Here is a 10,351-nt window from a genome sequence, read left to right as displayed (position 1 = left end):
CAGCATGTTTGATTCCAAAGAGCTTCCTCTTACTTTCTTGGGTCAAGGTCAGCCATGGACGTCACTGCTGTTAATTTGTGGGTCGTTTGGCCTCTTGGAATATGCCTGTGTTGCAACTTGTGACATGAAAGAAAGGATAAAGGGAGCAGGAAAAAAACACAAAAAGTACTGGAAGAGCAAGTAAGAGGGAGCAATGGTGAGGGTGAGAGGGTGGGGAGTTGGATAACAATGGCTAGAGTCCAAGGCTGGCTAATAGTATCTGACACACTGCAATTTTGAGGCTTATATCAACATTGTTTTTACAGCTGTAATTAAGCCACCTAATCAGAAGCACATTGGTTGGGACAGTCTGGGGCTTTGAGGGGGCAGACACACAGTGAGCTGTGTTCAGCCCTGCGGCAAGGCAACAGCACCGCACTGGGCTAGGTGGAGGCCAGCCAAGGGAACTGTGGGTGGGAGAGCATCCTGAGTGTGACACGCACATGCACAGACATACACATAGATGCATGTAAGGGGGCCGTGCGCTGTGGACCGGGGCCACGCTGGATTAGGGTAGATATGGGGAGGGAGTTTTTCTTTTTTTTTCTGCTTGTATGCGTAGAACTAATTACGTGTGTGTGAATTTTTGTGGTAATACATCTGTCTTAATTGTGTTTGAGTTTGTGCGTGGCGCAATAGTCTCCTGGTGGCATGCATATCTGTGTTTATCAAGTGCGCAATTATGCCCAAATCTTACTTATGCACGCATGTGTGCTCAAGTGCATTTCCATGTTTGTACAGCGGATATTTTACGGTGTGTGTGCGCCTGTGTGCAAAAAAGAAAAAAAAAAAAAGCAGCGTGCAAATGTGTATATGAAAGAGTGGGAACATGTGCATGCGTGCGGTCGCCTCAGCCCCACAGAGTTTCACCCCACCCTTGTCAGGGCCCGGTGCCGAGTCACCCAAGTCTCAAATGGCAAACAGCGAATAGACACACACACACACACACACATACACAGTGCAGGACGCAGAGCTCAGCTGGGGCCAAAGTCAACAGATGAGCTGGTCTGAACTGGCTCGCTGTGTGTTCTGATTGTAAATTGCGCTGGTGATGATTAGAGAACTCCAGCACAGGATGTCGACTCTTAAAACTGTCCAGAGAAAATAATTTTCTACTATGTTCAGGAAACTTTTTTTTTTTCGCTTTCTCTCCTTCGCGCTGCTCCCCACTTCACCCCCGCCCACCCCTTTAATTTAAACATCATGTGCTGTATGTAAAGAGGAGGAAGGAGATGGTGTGTAAATTGTTGTAAGGCATCCTGAGTTTAAAAGGAAAAAAAAAAGAAGCCAGACAATGGAGGCTGTTTAGAGGTTCATTTTATCTATGCAGCTGCATACATGCATCCATGGTTGCTTTTTAATAGTTTATATGCATAGATACGTATATATACATATTTCTGTAATTTTACAGTTTAGGATTTTTGTGGTCATTTGCATGCACGTCTTTGTGCATCTATCTATGAATGCATTCGTTATTCCAGCATAGCTGCTGGAAAGTGGGGGGGAAGATCAATGAGAGTTTGTGTAAGAGAGTCAGAAGTTGATGGGGATAAATGATTATTGTTCTGCTCTTTACCTCCTACTCACTGTGTCATGATGTCATCATCTTGAGACCTACAATAGTGGGCTAGGCCCGCTTGTTATTTGCTACATCCCTATAAAAACCACAGTCTTTTGACTCATCAATCACTGACACTACATTAGACTCTCCAGAAAACCTAACATAGGCAGACAGACATTTAATGCCTGTCTATCAATGCTGAGCTTCAGCGAGGTTGTGGTGCTGTTGTAGATGTATGTGGCTCTCCTCTGATTTGATATGTAAAAATATTTCATCATCAGTATCTACACCCAAAATGGCAAGCCACTTGAACAGTTTTCTGAGTTTCCTGCAGCCAGCTGGCAGACCTTGTCCCACATTCTTGCACCCCTGCTGCGTCGCCCATCTCGGTGACCATGAAAGTGTTAGCAACTACTGAGGCCTCTCAACACGTCCTTCAGCCTAATTTAGATTTATGTCCTTTTTAAAGACTTGGCCATTCCCTTTTTCTACAAATGACATTTCTGCTTCTCCAAGTCATATAGTACATGCATGGACTCCTTTTTCAAACCTGCAATGAGTTGAAGTAATGAAGAGAAAAAATAAAAGCTTAGTTGCAAAAGGAGAACCGGAGGGAAAGCAAGGAAGACAAGTTTGTGTGACTTGTCTGGAACTGTGCATGTTTGGCAGTAGTTCCAATTTCCCTCCCTTGATACCCCCCCCCCTCCCCCCTCCACAGAAATGTCCAGCTTGATTTAATCAGAGAGGCACAAGGGGAAATCAAACTGGGCGTGCAGCGGATAATACTCCATATGGGGACAGGCCTGATCTTGTGACCTAATTGACCCTAGGGGCAGGCAACAAAGGCAGTCAGTGAGCATTTTTTGGTGAAAGAGAGCCTCTTTATGTTTGTGTAATCATGTCTCTCTATGTGTATGAGTGTGTTGAGAAGAGGAATGAGAGGGCAAGGAGGATGTTAATGCGTCCCTCAGGTGGCAGCAACAGCACAGTCACACACAGACTTGTGTTTGACATCAAGAAGGTGTGGAGAGTATTTCCTGTCCCACCACTCCCTTCTCCTCCTCCTTTTCCTGCTGCGCAGTTCAAACGTTAAAGGCAGCATTAAATCCTTGTCAACAAGCGCCAGGTGGGGAAGGAGCTACGCCGGCCGTCCCTTTGCCCCCAGGCCTCGCATGAGACTCGCTGTCATTTCCCAAACGCGCCGCACCTCTGCTTTTCCTTTTGTTACTCCCTCTTTTTTTCGGTCTCACTTTTGCTCTCCTTTTCTGTTCTCTCGCCTCCCCTCCTCCATGTTTCATGACTGTTTACGTAAATTGACGGCTTCTCCTTAGCTCACCGGCTTGCGGTTCACCGAAACAAATAAATAAATTCATGAGGACACACATACGCACACGCATTCATTCACAAACAGTCTGTGCACACCACACCGGCATATAGAAAGATGAGAGACGGAGAGAAAATGTAATCTGTGGGAAGGGAAAGTAAATTAAAAACAAATCATGGCATGACTATGGAGTACAACCGACGAATGGTGGAGACATCCAACTAAACAAGAGCATTAAGATTCACTGGCTCCCTCATTTGAGTTAAACAATAATCAGGAATAGTTGAGATTTAACCCTCCTGCAAATAATTGAGGGATAGGACTCACATTTGTTAAAAAAAAAAAAAATGACAGAAGATTATTATTTGACTTTGCAGCATGGGAACAGGACACTTCAGAGAAGACCAACACCTTGTCTTGCAGAGAGCATGTTATTATAGTCTCAGTATAACCCTGCCAGCGCTGGCTCCAACAAGGGCCCAGTAGTGTGCACTATGTATTCAAACTGCACTCATGGGCCTTGAGGGACTTAGTGCGTGTCAGTGTGCATGTGTGTTTGTGCGTGTGAATTCAGTGTTCACGAGCAGGACTTGGATGTGAAAAGACCCAGATTTATACGTTTTGCTCTTGGAATATCCCCGAGATATGTTAGAGGCAGCAGGGGGATTTTATAAAAGTCTTCTCCAGTTTCTCTGCTTCAGCATTTTGTCGTAGTGAGGACATTACGTGGTGACAACAGGCATTAAAATACTGCCCCCTCCTCCTCTTTTCCCATTCACGCCCGTCTGTCTCCCTTCCTTAGTCTGTCTCTTGCTTAAGTCCTTTCCAGGCTGCTATTTCCTTCTTTTCAAAAACGGTCGTAGCCAGGTCACAAACGAACGCAATAGGTTCTCATATATTTGTGTTTTTTTCCATCAGTGAAATAAATAACTCAGCTGGAGTAACATAACATGTAACACAGTGGGTGAAGTGAGCAGTGTGATTCAGCAGTAAGAACGGTGCACACATATAGACCCTTCCATGTAACATCTGTCCTGAAATTGTTCTCAGCCTCGTAATGCTGCAAAACATAATGAGACTTTCCCGCTCTGATACGTTGCTACCGCTACTATTACGGCAAGGGCATCATTTTAAAGGCTTTTTCCTTGGAGCTAAATACTTATCTTATTCTAATGGCACTCTTGAGAACAGACTGCTTATACTGATATGAATTGAATATTCGCTAAAGGAAGCAGTCATGGCATGAAATTTGAAGCATAAAACGTAAACGGGGGAAAACACTGGAGCAGCAATGCAGATATGTTTACACTCGGTTCCAGCTTTGCTATTAAAAGTTAGTCTGATAATTGTTTACTCGCTTTACATATTTGAGTCCTGAGGAAAAACTAGAAGGTGAACGTAGCGAAATCTCATACTCCGCCAGGAGAATATTTTATTATGTGGCTGCTGTGTGTGGCATTGTACGTGAATGAGTGTTCATGTGCGTCGTGGGTGCATGTGCGCTCGCTGAAGACAGTTCTGACATTCAGCCAGATTAAGACCATATTCATGACTCTGGTTGCTGTTTCCACTGCACCATAAAGAAATCATTTAGGTCAGAGGAAATGATTAAGTGTTATTAATATAGTGCCAGTCCTTTTTGTGCGTGTGTGTGGATATGGATGTTAAAGTGAACTGGAAGCCCAAAATGGTTTTTTTGGGTGGTTGACTAGATGTGAAACCGCATGAGTGTCCTTGGGACTAACTGGTTTGTGTGAGTCTGTGTATTTGTGTGTGCACGTGTACGTGTAAGTGTGTGCATAAATGTGTGTGTGTATATGTGTGTGCGTGCGTGTGTGCTTCCACCAGCTCTGGCAGGAACTTGGGAAACCACTGGGAGCTGCTCCAATAGTACCGAGTGTGGACTCATTTGTTGACTCAGTGATGGTTAGAGGGGCAAGTGTTGCCATCTTAACACCAGCACAGTCGAGTGGGAGACACACACACACACACACACACACACACACACACACACACACACACACACACACACACACACACAGAAAACAACTCTGAGTAGTGCTTTTAAGAGGCTACTGTGTATAGTGCAATTTCTCCTCCTCATGGTAATCCACAATAGTTTCATACAATTTGACAAACTAAGCTGGCAGCCAAAGGGCTGCGTTAGGTTGAGGAGAGAACAGAGGCTGGGACCAGAGCTACAGTGCAGCTAAGGTGTGCTGGATGAAACCACGTGCATATTCTCCAGTCACACCTCTGGACTTTGGGGCCTTGAGAAAGGACTTTATTTTCCCTTACCTAAAATGGTCTGGGGTGCAAAAGAAGCTCTCGTTCACACATAGCTGACCGTGTTATTTTTAATTTATTGGACAAAACCTCACCCGTGGAAGTCATCAGAGGCAAACCAGAAATGCAGGCATACTCTAATGCAGCTCGCACTGCCTATTAATAGTTAAAACTCGGCATCACAATCAGAAAACCAAACCAAACAACACTTAGGCATCCCTCTTCATGACCCTCCTGCTTTACTCTTTTCTCAGTCTTTGCAGAGGATGTCTGCAGTGAACAGGATGCCTGGGGGCGCAGGATTGAAGATATAAAGTTTCAGGACTAATAAGTATTAGAAAATTGGAACAAAATGAGGTGGTGTTATCACATCATGGAAGATTTCTCTTCATTAACATTTTAGGAATTTTCTTTTGTGGTGCAAAAAAATGAAAAAATAAAAACATGCATGTCTAATAGTTGCTAATATTAATTTTCTTCTCCTATATTTGTTTTTACTTATCATGTAGTTACTCAACACCGGGGGAGCTTATTGTTTAATAGGAAGGGCAGACATAATTTCAGGGAGCATGCACAGGGAGTTGCATCTGGTGAATGGTCAATATCCTCAATCGATGCTTCAAATTTCGGGGTGCCATAGGGCCTGACAGCTATGAATTGTATTATTTTGGGCAGAGTAAAGAATGGATGAACTGGAATTGTTATGTTTTGGGAATTTAATCCCAATATTTGCTTTCTGTACATACACAAGTTTGAGTTAGGGGGTATAAGACTTTTGTTTTTCATTGAAGTCACCCCAGGCGCATGAAACTTTTGCTCCTAAATTCTGTTACAACACCACATATAATATAGAAATATACAATGCTGCCATATAGAGGGGTTTTTTTTCTTCTTTTTCTTGCCTTTTATCACCACACCTTCTTTCAGTCTGTGTTTGGATAACCCGTTGTGATTAAATAATGATGGGCTACATCATATTTCTGGAAGAACTTCATCTCCTTAAGAAGGGAAATAAGACTGAAGCTTCCAGGTGAGCTCTAAATTGGAAAAGAAGACAATTAGGCCGGCTTGTGGCTGTCAGTCAACCCACTGTTGCAAGGTGTTCTATGAGGTGAAATCAAGCAGGCGAACTAAGGGAGAGGTGGTGTAGTGAGATGGAGAGGCCAGGCAGCCAGTGGGCTACACTAGAGCAGCCGAGTGCTGGGGAGGGAAACACCATTGTACTGTTCGTTTGGAGACATTCTGTCAAAGCTGGCCCAGGCTGACACCTTGGATCACAGTTTGATAGACGGAAGAGTAGCTCTCGCTGACTAGGTCCTATTAAGGTGGATGTTTTCAAAGTTTGGGCCTGGCACTAGGGAAAAAATAGGAAGGACACAGAGGGGAAGTGGAGCCTGAGTGGAGCTGACATGCTTCAAGACCCTCTTCCCTAAACGCGCAGTCGGGGGTCAAATCGCTTTCCTTCCTTCGCCCAGTCTGGCTTGGTGTCCAACTTAGTGAGTGTCTAAGCGAGCGAGAGAGGGAGAGCTTGGAGATAGCCATGCAATGTCCTAAACACATGCGCGCGCACACACACACACACAGTTGTAGTTTGGAAAATACACAGGTATCATGCGCATACAGATATACCGAACCACAAACCACGCATGGATGCATGTCAAGACAAGCTTTCATGCAAGCCCAGATGCTCGCAAATGTGCGTATCTGCATATAAAGTTTTCGTATTTCATAGCGAGGGGAGAGTGAGTCGTCCGGTAGGATTAACGTGCGCAGGTTTCCATGCAAGACCGTTTGTACCCCACTGCATCCCTCTCTCCTGGATCAATGCTCTCCTGCTGTCACACCGCAATGAACAGGCAGAGTCAACCAAGAGAGGCCTGCGAAACCTAGAGAGGCACAAAAGCATTGAGAGGTAGTCGGGGGAGGAGGCGGGGGGGTCGGGTTCAACGCATGAATGTGTGTGTATGCGCGCCGCTAGTCGTCAGAGAGGGGCGAAAGCAGACACACTGCACCTTGACCACCTATTATGAAGCTCTTTGCCGCGATGTCAAGTGAAAGCAAGTTAATTGGGTGAAGCTGTAGAGCATGTTAGGGCAGTGGTTGAGGGCTTGCCGGCTTGACAGTTGAGTGTCAGCGGGACCCAGTCAAGTGTGGCTGAGAGACAGAGCCCTGTCACTGGGCCTAAAGTAGGGCCGCTGGGGCTGTTAGAGAGAGAGACCGACTCCTCCGTGCACACCCATAAACGCACACGCGTGTACACAAACACACTGCACACACTGACACGTACACCCAATTACATTCACTCATCCCCTCTGGTGCACGCCCACACTCTGTCACAAATGAAGTTTATTTGTGAGAAAGTAGCACCTTGTCTTAAAACAAATGTCGGGAATCAGGATTTTAAAATGACATAAAATGACTGCAGTGTTTTGTTTTGTTTTTTACTGGGGGCAAAAATCAGTGTATGGTGATTTTGGCGTAGAGATTTTTAAAAGGAGCATGTTTCTGACAAATATTCAGGCACGGTTTTCATGAATGCATTGAGTTATAATATTTAGTATATCAAAATGGGTATTTACAGTGTAACTAAACCAAAGATATTGTATGGCGGTCTTTATAAGATCTATTTCTGGCCCCCAAAATTTGCTGTGAATTGTCACATCATGACATGCTATTTTATGCAGCTGGTTAATCAGCTTATATCGTGCTCATATACGTTGTATTCTAACCACCTTGTCTGCATAGAGCTTCATCCCCATTTTCAGTAGCTTGATTGCCTTACCCCCCCCCCCCCCCCCCCCCCTCAATATATTCACTAATTTAATAGCAATGATGGGGGCTGAGAGCTGAGGGGTGGAAGTGTGCGTGGGTGGGTGGGGGGGTGACAACTTATTGACAAACCGGGCAGAACTTAACGAAAGACGCCCCAAATACTCAGCTTTAAGTGATTCCCCGGGGAGGGTTATAGAGCAGCTTCGAAGATCGTGTAGAGGATGCCCATTTATCTTCTTAAAGCTCACATTCAATCTCCATCACACTGTCAGATGGAAATGAGACCCTCTCTTTTGTACCATTCACACCCCAGAAGAGCTACTCAGTGCCCCTCTCTCAGAATGACAAAAAGACCCTAATTAGAGAGGATTGAAGGATATAAGAGAGGAGGATGGCTATGGTCCCGAGATCATTTTGTTTTACACCGTGTTATGTCTGCGGCTGTAATATTGGTGCTGAGCAGTGTGGGAATCGAGCATGGCAGCAGATCCCCTGCTATGGGTGTCTCAACATACTCAACGACCCATAATGTGGGCCTTATGAAACTGATGGGCCAGAACACAGACTCTATTCTGAAAGGCACAAAGCATTTGACAAGGTTGTTAGGACTTTGTCCGGCCACAGTCACCGATTAGGCTAATTCTGTGGATTTGTGTTTGTATCAACCTTGGATAGAAAGTTTGAATCCACAGACGGTGCGCTGAATTTTATCCTAAAAAATTATTGATTTATTAGTTATTATTATTAAATTTTTTTTTGTATTAAATCAAGCTGTTGACTTTACTGTGAAAATCTTTGGGATATAACTGATCAAATCCAACCCTGAAGCTAGACACAAGCCCTTTGACACCCAGATGAACCATATGCCTCGGGCACTTTTGAAATAATTATGTTAATTTAATTATCCTGCCAACAGTATAATATTTATGAGGTAACACATCTCATAGAGCTACATTTCTCAATTCTAAAAGGAAGAGCGATCCCAGAAATATTCTTTGAAACCAAATATTTCGTTAAGGTTCGTTTGAGAAGTCCTCTAATTGGTCTTTAGCACTTACTGAGCGTTTCATATAAACCGCAAACTTATCCTTACGTTGTTAATCTCATGAGCATCACCTAAAACCTGAGCACTGGCTTAATGCAATCGGCTTCACTTTTAAATCTAATTCTTCCAACATTTCTACCATTGTCCAAATGTTCGCCCCCACCAGTCTGGTTTTTACTTCATGACTCCCCGCTCCTCTTCTAACAGCTTTGTAAACTGCTTAAAGGACCATTACGTCTCCTTACTTCCTCTCTTATAGTGGGTTAAATGTGCTATAAGCAGTCAACTCAAGCAGTTAATATAAAAGGTTATAAGTGGTCGAGTCTTGAACAATTCCACTCTGATAAAATATGTTTTCATTTCTTTCTGCGCTCTGTTCAACGTTCATCATCTAGATGGTATTATATGAAGAGAGAAATCAGCATGATTAAATTAGAACTCGCCTTTTGGATATCTATAAATACCGGGCAATATTTTCTTCATCGATACATTCCAGGAAAATCAAAACGCTAATAATGATTTTTTTTTTTAATGAGTCGTTCACTTTGAGTGATAAAGATCATTAGTAGTAATAATTACTGCACAAACAGAAATATTTTTTAGCATATTCTGACTTTAGCATCCTAAGTGGTTTGCTGATATTTTCCTCTTTTTTGTTTTTGGTAAGCCTGCAAATTATGACATTAAAAGTGTATCTACTTCAACTTTAATGAAACTTAATACACCACTGAAACTAGGAGAAAGTTCCACATGACACTGTAACCAAGTGCAATGAGCATAAAAACAGTTTTGTCATGGCCTCATTCAAATGAGGCCATATAATATTTATTTCATCAAACTGCCTACCCCTTATTATCATTCTTGAATAACATGACATTTTATTGCTAGAATGTGCTTTCTTTTCTTAATGCCCTAATAATCTAAACAGAGTACCACGAGGTCACAGGAGATTGTGCCCCCCAAATCTCTTGTAATTAAAAAAAAGTCAAGTTTGGGGTGTAATTTTTAAAAGTTCCTAACAAAGAAAAAAGGAGTGGGAAAATCAATAAGCCATTTTAGTCTCTATCTATCAAAGCGGATTCCTTCTTGTCTGTTTTAAAGTGAGGATGTGGCACTTTAATAGGATAGCGCGAGGCTGTTTGAAATGTATGCCAATGATTCCTGTCATTTCATGGCAGCCTGGCCATGGTTCACTGAGCGCCCACTTCTCCCCTGTCAGCTCGACTGAAGACAAGCATTTAGTTGCAAACTTTGAGCAGGTTGCGCAAACCAGAAATGATGTGACTGCTACTTCCAATCCCCATCCTTCTCTTTCATGCTGCAA

The sequence above is a fragment of the Aulonocara sp. 'chitande type north' Nkhata Bay genome, linkage group LG6 (assembly GCF_057382095.1).
Source record: "Aulonocara sp. 'chitande type north' Nkhata Bay isolate Kocher_YH1m ecotype deep benthic linkage group LG6, A_spYH_male_GT1.1, whole genome shotgun sequence".
NCBI lineage: Eukaryota > Metazoa > Chordata > Actinopteri > Cichliformes > Cichlidae > Aulonocara > Aulonocara sp. 'chitande type north' Nkhata Bay.
The sequence above is the reverse complement of the archived record's forward strand: the minus strand, read 5'-3'. Positions refer to the sequence as shown.